We start from the raw sequence: 13040 nt of genomic DNA on the forward strand, positions 1-13040 counted from the left end.
TCACACAAAACCTTTTCGGAAAATTATATGGACTGTGCACGCAAGTCGAAGAGTGATAATTAGTGCTTTTCGAGGTCTTAGAATACAGAATTACTTATTAAATTTAAAGATGACACTTTGAGTCATCACAAATTCTTACCTCTTTGAAGCCCTAGCAAGATCCTTGTGAAATCTTCAAACCTTGAACAAGAATTGATGGACAAATGGCTAGGTCTTCGCTTTCTCTCTCTAAGATACTCTCACCTTTCTCTAAAATATCAAATGAGACCTTTCAAAATAACCCATAATAGTGTTTCATAAGAATGGGCTCGGGTTTATAAAATCAGAAAAATGAAGCTCTGAAACACACTCTACGGTCCCATATGCGACCGCATAATGCTTCTGCGGCCCACAAAATGGGTCGCAAAACGGCCCTCCGAAACTGGGCAACACTATTTCAATCTGCGGCCGTTATGCGATCTGCATACCTATTTTGCGGTCACATAATACACCGCATAACTGGTCTGCGGTCACATAATGCGCCGCAGACCTTCCTCCAAACTTGCCCTACTTCTGATTCACTCTGCGGCCATTATGCGGTCTGCAGAGTGATTCTGCGACTGCATAGTGGGCCGCAAAAAATGACTTTTTCCGGCAAAAATTTTTCATTACTCCCCAGTGCATTGTTCAACCCAAAATTTCCAAGCCGCGACAAATTTCTACAACCTTTGTACTAATTGATCTACCTTGGCACCACAAAACCTTAATTTCCTAAGCAAAAATTCTCCGGGGACGTTACACATAAGTCAACATCCGGTCAATCTTTTTAACTTAAGTTATAAACCTTGGAACTAAGTGTTCCAAATCATTCCAAAACCTCACCGGACCCGAACTAATCACCCTGGCAAGTCACATAACAACTGTAAAGCGTAAATTGAGCAGTAAATGAGGGAATGGGGTTGTAATACTCAAAACGACCGGCCTGGTCATTACATTCAGACTGCAGAGGTCATCTCTCGTCACGTTATAAATATCACGTTTAGCGTATAATCCGTATTATAGTAAAGAATATTCTTGTGATTAATTTGAATTACAAGCAATAAGAAGTTGATAAAGGAGTGTGGGAGCGAGTCATTGTATCCATCCCTCACACTACGCATTTTCTTATAATTACGACGTTATTTACTTGATATTTATATCAAATTAATAAATGTATAACATGTGTTTGCATATCGATAGATTCCTTTTTACTTGACCATGATTACAACAATAACAAGTCTAGTGTAATCCCATAAGTGGGGTTTAGGGAGGGTAATATGTATACAAACCTTACCCCTATCTTGAGAAGGTTGAGCTGTTGTTTCCTGTAGACACTCAGCTCAAGGAAAGATGAAAAAGAAGAAGAAGTAGCAACAAACAACAACACTAGCAAAATAACAAGATACCGAAGTGGAAGAACCAACAGATAGTGATAACAATCTAAAAATAAGAAACTACAAGACTAACACAGATATTACTGGTCAGGACAAGGGAGATGCATGGCTACCTACTAATCTTTTACCCTAATTTTTGGCATCCACACCTTCCTAAAGGGCCATGTCCTCGGTAAGTTGAAGCAGTGCCATGCCCTGCCTAATTATCTCTCTCTAATACTTCTTTGGCTTACCTCTACCTCTCCGCAAACCCTCCAAGGTCAACCTCTCACACCTTCTTACTGGGACATCTGTGCCTCACCTTTTCACATGCCTAAACCATCTAAGCCTCGCTTCCTGCATCTTATCCTCCACTGGAGCCACGCCACCATGTTCCTAATATCTCAATTCCTAGTGATCTTATCTATTGTCACGACCCAAAATTCCAACCTGTCGTGATGGCGCCTATCTCGATACTAGGCAAGCCGATAATCTCAATAAACCCAAACTTCTCTTTAAGGTTGAAAATATAATATTTAAATACAATAGAAACACTCCCCAAAACCTGATGTCACTGAGTACATGAGCATCTAATATGAATACAAGTTTGGAAAACATAGTCTATAATAGTCTGAGACCAAATACAGTGAACAAAGAGATAGAGAAGGAGAGACAAGGTCTAAGAAACACGGCAGCTACCTCAAAATCTCCTAAAACTCAACTGCGCGAAAGGATCAACACCCGCTATGTCCGGGAACACCTGGATCTGCATACGAAGTGCAGGGTGTAGTATGAGTACAACCAACTCAACAAGTAACAAAAATAAATAAGGAACTAAAGATAGTAACGAGCTACACAGTTATGGTTCATTTCCAGTATTCTCAACAAAGAATAGACATGCTATTAAATCAATTTTTATACAGTTCCCGTTCATATAATTCATATATCAACAATCTTTCAAAAATTTCACAACAATGACAGATAGCAACTAAGTGCAACAACAAATAAAAATCAAGTACAACCTCTCAGGACAACAATCACACACTGGGCTCCCAGCCCTCATCACTCCCTAGGCTCCCAGCCCTCATCACTCACTGGGCTCCCAACCTCATCAATCACTCAATGGGTATCCGCGCTCACTGGGGGTGTACAGACTCCGGAGGGGCTCCTACAGCCCAAGCGCTATAATCTGCACGGACAACTCACGTGCCAAAATATAAATATTTGGATCAGCACGGCCAACTCACGTGCCACAATATAAATATCTGGATCCGCACGGCCAACTCGCGTGGTGCACGGCCAACTCACGTGCTATAGTATAATATAAGGATCCGCACGGCCAACTCACATGCTATAGTATAATATAAGAATTCACATGGCCAACTCATGTGCTATAGTATCAATATCTCACAATCAGGCCCTCGGTCTCACTCAGTCATAAATCTCTCCTGTCTCTCGGGCTCTCAATAATCATGAAATCAGCCCAAACAACAATGATATGATGTATCAATAATAATAACAGAGACTGAGATAAAATTTGCAAGTAAAAACTGAGACTGAGTACATATAGCATTTAGCATGCAATTCAACAAGTACGCGACCTCTGTGGGTCCCAACAGTACTATCACAGAGCCTAAGCATGATTTCTAACATGATTTACAGTCAAATTTTGTCAACACCTAGAGAGCATATAGCTAACAACAAATTATTCAACTTTACAGTTTTTCGGGACGGACCAAGTCACAATCCCCTCAGTGCACGCCCACACGCCCGTCACCTAACATGTGCGTCACCTCCAAAATAATCACATGATACCAAAATCTGGGGTTTAATACTCTCAGGACCAGATTTAAACCTGTTACTTACTTCAAGCCGTGAAATTCTTATTCTGCAATGCCCTTTCCTTGTGAATTGGTCTACAAATGTCTCGAATCTGGTCATAAATAGTTCATTTCAGTCAATAAAATTCATTGGAATTAATTCCATAAGAAAATAATAATTTTCCATAAAAATTCGAAAATTAGCTCAAAAATCGCTCATGGGGCCCACGTCTCGGAACTCGACAAAAGTTACAAAATTCGAAAATCCATTCAATCACGAGTCTAACCATACCAATTTTACCAAAATCTGACCCCAACTCGACCCTCAAATCTTCAATTTAAACCAAGAGGGTCTTCAAATTTTCCCAACTCAATTCACCAATTAAATAATAAAAACAACCATGGATTCGGGTAATTTAACCAATATTGAGTTAAGAACATTTACCCCATTGTTTCCTCTGAAAATCACCCAAAATCGCCTCAAATCCTAGCTCCAAATCGTCAAAAACTGAAAATGGGACTAAGTCCCATTTTTAGTACTTAAACTCACTGCCCAGGCTTTTCTTCTTCGCGAACGCGGTCAGTGCCTCGCGTTCACGAAGCACCAAATAGCTCCCATCCAAATTCCTCCTTCGCTAACGCGACATCACCCTCGCGTTCGCAAAGCACAAAATGCCTCTGCCTCAATGCCTTCTATGCGAACGCGTTCAACCCAACGCGAACGTGACACTTTGTTCCCTCTCACTACATGAATGCTACACCCCCTATGCGAACGCGTAGACCAATTTCCTGGGGTCCTCAGTTGCTTCCTCTCTTCTTCGCGAACGCGTAACACCTCTTGCGTTCACGATGCACACCGAGTCCACCCTTCAGGAACATGAAGAGAAAATATTGCCAGCCTCTCAGTCCCTCTTCGCGAACGCGAGGGTCCACTCGCGAACGCGGTGAATAAAACCAGATGGTGCATCAGAAAAATTCCAGCAGAGTTCCAAGTCCAAAATCCAACCCGTTAACCATCTGAAACTCACCCGAGCCCCTCGGTACCTCAACCAAATATACCAACAAGTCCTAAAATATCATATAGGTAGTCGAACCCTCAAATCACCTCAAACAACGCTAAAACCATGAATTACACCCCAATTCAAGCCTAATGAACTTTGAAATTTTTAATTTCTACAAACGACTCCGGAACCTATCAAATCACGTTCGATTGACCTCAAATTTTGTACACAAGTCATAAATGACATAACAGAGGTATTCCAATTTTCAGAATCGGATTCCGACCCCGATATCAAAAAGTCAACCCCCCGGTCAAACTTCTCAAAAATTAAACTTTCGGCATTTCAAGCCTATTTCCTCTACGGACTTCCAAATAATATTTCGGACATGCTCCTAAGCCCAAAATTACCATACGGAGCTATTGAAATCATCAAAATTCAAATCCGAGGTCGTTTACATATAGGTCCATATCCGGTCCACTTCTCTAACTTAAATTTTAATTATGAGACTAAGTGTCTCATTTCACTTTGAGTTCCTTCCGGACCCGAACCAGCTAACCCGATAAGTCATAAATCAATTGCAAGACATAAATTGAGCAGTAAATGGGGTAACGAGGTTATAATATTCAAAACGGCCGGCCGGGTCGTTACATTCTCCCCCTCTTAAACAAACGTTCGTCCTCGAACGGGTTTAGAATAATACCTGGAGTCTCAAATAAGTGTGGATATTTGTTCCGCATCTCCTGCTCAGTCTCCCAAGTAGCATCTCCGACTGGAAGGCCTCTCCACTTCACCTTCACTGATGCTATGTTCTTTGACCTCAGCTTTCGAACCTGCCGGTCTAAAATAGCCACCGGCTCCACATCATAAGTCAAATTACCGTCCAGCTATACTGTACTGAAATCCACAATGTGAGACGGATCCCCGACATACTTTCAGAGCATGGATACATGGAACACTGGATGAATACCTGATAGACTAGGTGGCGAAGCAAGTTCATAAGCCACCTCCCCAATTTTCTTAAGTATCTCAAAAGGCCCAATATACCGAGGGCTCAACTTGCCCTTTTTCCTGAACCTCAACACACCCTTCATGGGTGAAATCTTGAGCAGAACCTTCTCCCCAACCATGTGAACAACATCACGAACCTTCCTATCGGCATAACTCTTCTGTCTAGACTGTACAGTGCGAAGCCGTTCCTGAATCACTTTAACCTTCCCTAAAGCATCCTGAACCAAGTCAGTACCCAATAGCCTAACCTCACCCGGCTCAAACCAACCCACCGGAGACCGACACCGTCTCCCATATAAAGCTTTATATGTAGCCATTTGTATACTCGACTGATAGCTGTTATTGTAAGCAAACTCCGCAAGTGGCATAAATGTATCTCAAGAACCTCCAAAATCAATTACACAAGCGTGTAGCATATCCTCCAATATTTGAATAGTGCGCTCGGACTGCCCGTCTGTCTGAGGGTGAAATGTTGTACTCAACTGAACTTGTGTGTCCAATTCTCACTGCACTGCTCTCCAAAACTGTGATGTAAACTGTGTGCCCCGACATGAAATGATGGACACCGGAACACTGTGTAGGCAGAAAATCTCGCAGATATAAATCTCAGCCAACCGCTCTGAAGAATAATTAGTACCAACTGAAATAAAATGCGCGTATTTGGTCAACCGATCTACAATCACCCAAACCGCATCAAACATCCTCAATGTCCGTGGAAGCCCAACTACGAAGTCCATGGTAATACGCTCCCATTTCCACTCCGGAATTTCAAGTCTCTGAAGTAATCCTCCTGGTCTCTGATGCTCGTACTTAACCTGTTGACAATTTAAACACCGAGCTACAAACCCAACTATATCTTTCTTCATCTGTCTCCACCAACAGTGTTGTCTCAAATCCTTATACATCTTCGCGGAGCCTAGATGAATAGAGTACCGCAAACTGTGAGATTCTTGGAGAATCAGCTCGCACAAACCATCTACATTGGGCACACATAGCCTGCCCTGCATCCATAATACACCGTTATCTCCGATAGTGACTTCCTTGGCATCATCGTGCTGAACCGTGTCCTTAAGGACAAGAAGATGTGGATCATCATACTGGCGCTCTCTGATGCGATCATATAAAGAAAACCAAGAAACCACATAGGCCAAAACTTAATTTGGCTCGAAAATATTCAATCTAACAAACTGATTAGCCAAGGCCTAAACCTCCAATGATAAAGGCCTCTCTGCTACCGGTAAGTATTCTAAGCTGCCCAAACTCTCTGCCTTACAACTCAAGGCATCGGTCACCACATTGGCCTTTCTAGGATGATAGAGAATTGTGATATCATAATCCTTAAGCAACTCCAACCACCTTCACTGTCGCAAGTTAAGATCCTTCTGTTTAAACAAATGTTGTAGACTCCGATGATCGGTATATATCTCACACTGGACACTGTACAAGTAATGCCGCCAAATTTTCAAGGCATGAATAATAGCTGCTAACTCAAGATCGTGGACTGGATAATTCTTCTCATGTACCTTTAACTGTCTGGACACATAGGCAATCACCCTACCATCTTGCATAAGTACTGCACCGAGACCAATACGTGACACGTCACAATACACTGTATAAGACCCTGAACCTGTAGGCAACGCTAATACTGGAGCAGTAGTCAAAGCTATCTTGAGCTTCTGAAAGCTCTCTTCACATTCATCCGACCACCTGAACGGAGCACCTTTCTGGGTCAATTTAGTCATAGGCGATGCAATAGACAAGAAATCCTCCACGAAGCGACGATAATAACCAGCCAAGCCGAGAAAAATCCGAATTTCAGTAACTGAAGATGGCCTGGGCCAACTCTGAACTGTCTCTATTTTCTTCGGATCCACTTAATCCCTTCACTGGACACTATGTGTCCCAAGAATGCTACCGAACTAAGCCAGAACTCACACTTAGAGAATTTGGCATAAGGTTTCTCCTCTCTCAGCCTCTGTAATACAATACCCAAGTGTTGTGCATGCTCCTCCTGGCTACGTGAGTACACTAGAATATCATCAATGAATACCACGACAAATAAATCAAGATATGGTTGAAATACACTATTCATCAAATGCATAAATGCTGCTGGGGCATTGGTTAGCCCAAAAGACATCACAAGAAATTCATAGTGGCCATAACGAGTTCTAAATGACGTCTTTAGATCCGAATCCTGAATTTTCAACTAGTGATACCCCGATCTCAAATCAATTTTGGAGAACACCCTCGTTCCGTGAAGCTGGTCAAATAAGTCATCAATACGCGGCAAAGGATATTTATTCTTGATTGTAACCTTATTCAACTGCCTATAATCAATGCACATCCGCATAGTACCATCTTTCTTTTTCATAAACAGAACCGGTGCACCCCAAGGTGACACACTTGGCCTAATATACCACTTTTCAAGGAGTTCCTGAAGTTGGTCTTTCAATTTTTTTAACTCAGTTGGTGCCATACGATACGGAGTTATAGAAATAGGCTGAGTGCCCTGAACCAAGTCAATACCGAAATCAATATCCCTGTCGGGTGGCATACCCGGCAGGTCTGTAGGAAATATATCAGGAAAGTCTCTCACTACCGGTACTGAATCAATAGTAAGAGTATCTGCATCAACATCTCTCACAAAAGCCAAGTATGACAAGCATCCCTTTCCAACCATACATTGGGCCTTCAAATAAGAAATTACCCTACTAGGAACAAGATCTAGAGAACCCCTCCATTCAACCTTTGGCAACCCCGGCATCGTCAACGTCATGATTTTTGCGTGACAGTCCAGAATAGCATGACATGGAGATAACCAATCCATACCCAGGATTACATTGAAATCAACCATATCGAGTAATAAGAGATCAACTCTAGCCTCCAGTTCCCCAATAGTTACCACACACGACCGATACACACGATCCACAGTAATAATATCGCCCACCGGTGTAGATACACAAACAAGTAAAACTAAGGACTCATAGGGCATATCCAGATAATGAGCAAAATATGATGATACATATGAATAAGTGGAACCAGGGTCAAATAATATAGAAGCCTCCCTGTGGCACACTGAAACAATACATGTGATCACTGCATCTGAGGCAACAACATCTGTCCTGGCAGGAAAAGCATAGAATTGAGCCTGCCCGCCTCCTGATCGGCCTCCCCCTCTTGGGCGACCCCTAGCTGCCTGACCCCCACCTCGAGATGGCAGGGTGGGTGGTGTAACTACTGGTGCTAGTGCCGTCGGTCGAGAAATCTGCTGTGAAACCCCACTCAATAGCCTAGGACACTCTCTCTTGAAATGACCAAATTCTCCGCACTCGAAATAACCCTTCCTCTGACGGAACTGCTACTCCTGATAACCCGAGGAATGACCTGCAGAAGCCTGTATGGACAAGGTATGATGAGAACTCTACACTGGTAGTGTACTGAATGAAGACTGGCCTAAGTGTGCACTGTAAGAACGATCAATCTTAGCGTGTCTGTAAGAACGACCCCTACCGCGGTAAAACTGACCCCCTGAAGGAACACCACTATAATCACCTGGACCACGAGGCCTCTTAGCCTCTCTCTCTCCATGTTCCTGCTACAAACCATCTCTATCTGCCGAGCAATGTCCACTACCTTATCAAAAGTAGCACCAAATACTCTCTCCCTAGTCATAAGTAACCGCAACAGATATGTGAGGCCATCAATGAACCTCCTAATCCTCTCCCTATTAGTGGGAACCAACCAGACTTTGTGACAAGCCAACTCAGAAAATCTCATCTCATATTGCGTCACAGACATTCCATCCTGACGTAACTGCTCAAACTGCCTGTGCAGCTCCTCTCTGCGAGACTGCGGCATGAACTTCTCCAAAAAGAGAACGGAGAATTCTTACCATGTAAGTGGTACTGCACCAACTAGCCTGCGCCTCTCATAAGCCTCCCAACATCTGAAGGCAGCCCTAGAAAACTGAAAAGTAGTGAATGAGACCTCACTGGTCTCCAGAATACTCGCTGTCTGAAGCATCCGTTGACACCTATCCAGAAAATCCTGAGCATCCTCTGACTCACTACTGCTAAATGATGGAGGTCGAAGCCTCTCAAATCTCTCAAGTCTCCTCTACTCATCATCTGCCATAACAGGAACTATCGGGGCCTGAGCAGCTACAACTGGCTAGGCTGGTAGCGCCCCCGGTATCTGAAGTCCCTGTACTACATGGTCTGGAGTATGGGTAACAGGGGTATGAGTACCTCCCCTGGCCTGAGAAGTGGCAGGTGCAGCCTGAGCCGAAACCATCTGAGCAAGACCAGTGCAAGCTGCCAATATCTGGGCCAAAGTCTCCTGAAGGCCTGGAATCCCAATGGGCACAACTGGTGCTTGAGCTGGTCCTGTCGGCTCAACTATATCTGGAATCCGCTCCTAATCTGGAGCAATTGGTGGTACTACAGGTGCGGGTCCAACTGTAGTATGAGCTACACCTCGACCTCTACCTCTACCTCGGCCCTGGCCTCTACCACGGCCCCGGCCTCTTGCGGCCCTAACTGGTGGCACTGGTGGTTGACCGTCCGATCCGGTAGTACGTGTCCTCACCATCTGTGAGAGAATAGAATAGCAGAAATTCACTTTCCAGAATCAACAAATTCGCACGACAGAATACAAGAAAGTGAAATTTTTCTAAGGGTTCTGCAGCTTCTCGAAGATAAGTACATACGTCTTCATACCAATCCGCAAGACTCTATTAAACCTGCTCATGACTCGTGAGACCTATGTAACCTAGGCTCTAATACCAACTTGTCACGACCCAAAATCCCAACCTGTCATGATGGCGCCTATCTCGATACTAGGCAAGCCGATAATCTCAATAAACCCAAACTTCTCTTTAAGGTTGAAATTATAATATTTAAATATAATACAAACACTCCCCAAAACCTGGTGTCACTGAGTACATGAGCATCTAATATGAATACAAGTTTGGAAAATATAGTCTATATTAGTCTGAGACCAAATACAGTGAACAAAGAGATAGAGAAGGAGAGACAATGTCTGAGGAACACGGCAGCTACCTCAAAATCTCCTGAAAATCAACCGCGCGAAAGGATCAACCCCCGCTATGTCTGGGAATACCTGGATCTGCACACGAAGTGCAGGGTGTAGTATGAGTATAACCAACTCAGCAAGTAACAATAATAAATAAGGAACTGAAGATAGTAACGAGCTACACAGTTATGGTTCATTTCCAGTAATCCCAACAAAGAATAAACATGCTATCAAATCTGGTAGTTTAATATCAAATCAATTTTTATACAGTTCATGTTCATGTAATCCGTATATCAACAATCTTTCAAAAATTTCATAACAATGACAGATAGTAACTAAGTGCAACAACAAATGAAAATCAAGTACAAACTCTCAGGACAACAATCACAAACTGGGCTCCCAACCCTCATCACTCCCTGGGCTCCAAGCCCTCATCACTCACTCAATGGGTACCCACGCTCACTAGGAGTGTACAGACTCCGGAGGGGCTCCTACAGCCCAAACGCTATAATCTGCACGGACAACTCACGTGCAAAAATATAAATATCTAGATCTGCACGGCCAAATCACGTGCCACAATATAAATATCTGGATCCGCACGGCCAACTCACGCGCTATAGTATAATATAATGATCTGCACGGCCAACGCACGTGCTATAGTATAATATAAGGATCCGCACGGCCAACTCACGTGCTATAGTATAATATAAGGATCTGCACGGTCAACTCACGTGCTATAGTATCAATATCTCACAATCAGGCCCTCGGCCTCACTCAGTCATAAATCTCTCCAGTCTCTCGGGCTCCCAATAATTATGAAATCAACCCAAACAACAATGATATGATGTATCAATAATTATAATAACAGAGACTGAGATAAAATATGCAAGTAAAAACTGGGACTGAGTACATATAACATTTAGTAGGCAATAAAACAAGTACGCGACCTCTGTGGGTCCCAACAGTACTATCACATAGCCTAAGCATGATTTCTAACATGATTTACAGTCAAATTTTGTCAACACCTAGAGAGCATATAGCTAACAACAAATTATTCAACTTTACAGTTTTTCGGGACGGACCAAGTCACAATCCCCTCGGTGCACGCCCACACGCCCGTCACCTTACATGTGCGTCACCTCCAAAATAATCACATGATACCAAAATCTGGGGTTTAATACCCTCAGGAATAGATTTAAAATTGTTACTTACTTCAAGCCGTGAAATTCTTATTCTGCAATGCGCTTTCCTCATGAATTGGTATCCAAACGCCTCAAATCTGGTCATAAATAGTTCGTTTCAGTCAATAAAATTCATTGAAATTAATTCCATAAGAAAATAATGATTTTTCATAAAAATTCGAAAATTAGCTCAAAAATCGCCCGTGGGGCCCACGTCTCGGAACTCGACAAAAGTTATAAAATCCGGAAATCCATTCAACCACGAGTCTAACCATACTAATTTTACCAAAATTCGACCCCAACTCGACCCTCAAATCTTCAATTTAAACCAAGAGGGTTTTCAAATTTTCCCAACTCAATTCACCAATTAAATGATAAAAACAACCATGGATTTGGGTAATTTAACCAATATTGAGTTAAGAACATTTATCCCATTGTTTCCTCCGAAAATCACCCAAAATCGCCTCAAATCCGAGCTCCAAATCGTCAAAAACTGAAAATGGGCCTTTCTTCTTAAACTCAATTTTCAGTACTTAAACTCACTGCCCGGGCTTTTCTTCTTCGCGAACGCGGTCATGCCTCGTGTTCGCAAAGCACAAAATAGCTCCCGTCCAAATTCCTCCTTCGCTAACGCGACATCACCCTCGCGTTCGCAAAGCACAAAATGCATCTTCCTCAATGCCTTCTACGCGAACGCGTTCAACCCATCGCGAACGTGATGCTTTGTTCCCCCTCACTACGCGAACGCTACACCCCCTACGCGAACGAGTAGACCAATTTCCTGGGGTCCTCAGCTGCTTCCTCTCTTCTTCGCGAACGCGTTACACCTCGCGCGTTCGCGATGCACACCGAGTCCACCCTTCAGGAATGCGAAGAGAAAATATTACCAGCCTCTCAGTCCCTCTTCGCGAACGCGAGGGTCCACTCGCAAACACGATGAAGGAAACCAGATGGTGCATCAGAAATATTCCAGTAGAGTTCCAAGTCCAAAATCCAACCCGTTAACCATCCGAAACTCACCCGAGCCCCTCGGGACCTCAACCAAATATACCAACAAGTCCTAAAACATCATACGAACTTAGTAGGACCCTCAAATCACCTCAAACAATGCTAAAATCATGAATTACACCCCAATTAAGCCTAATGAACTTTGAAATTTCTAATTTCTACAAACGACTCCGGAACCTATCAAATCACGTCCGATTTACCTCAAATTTTGCACACAAGTCATAAATGACATAACAGAGGTATTCCAATTTTCAGAATCGGATTCCGACCCTGATATCAAAAAGTCAACCCACCAGTCAAATTTCTCAAAAATTAAACTTTCGGCATTTCAAGCCTAATTCCTCTACGGACTTCTAAATAATATTCTGAACACGCTCCTTAGCCCAAAATCACCATACGGAGCTATTGGAATCATCAAAATTCAAATCCGAGATCGTTTACACATAGGTCCATATCCGGTCCACTTTTATAACTTAAATTTTTAATTATGAGACTAAGTGTCTCACTTCACTCCAAGTTCCTTCCGGACCCGAACCAACTAACCCGATAAGTCATAAATCAATTACAAGACATAAATTGATCAGTAAATGGGGGAAT

The sequence above is a fragment of the Nicotiana tomentosiformis genome, chromosome 5, assembly GCF_000390325.3.
Source record: "Nicotiana tomentosiformis chromosome 5, ASM39032v3, whole genome shotgun sequence".
NCBI lineage: Eukaryota > Viridiplantae > Streptophyta > Magnoliopsida > Solanales > Solanaceae > Nicotiana > Nicotiana tomentosiformis.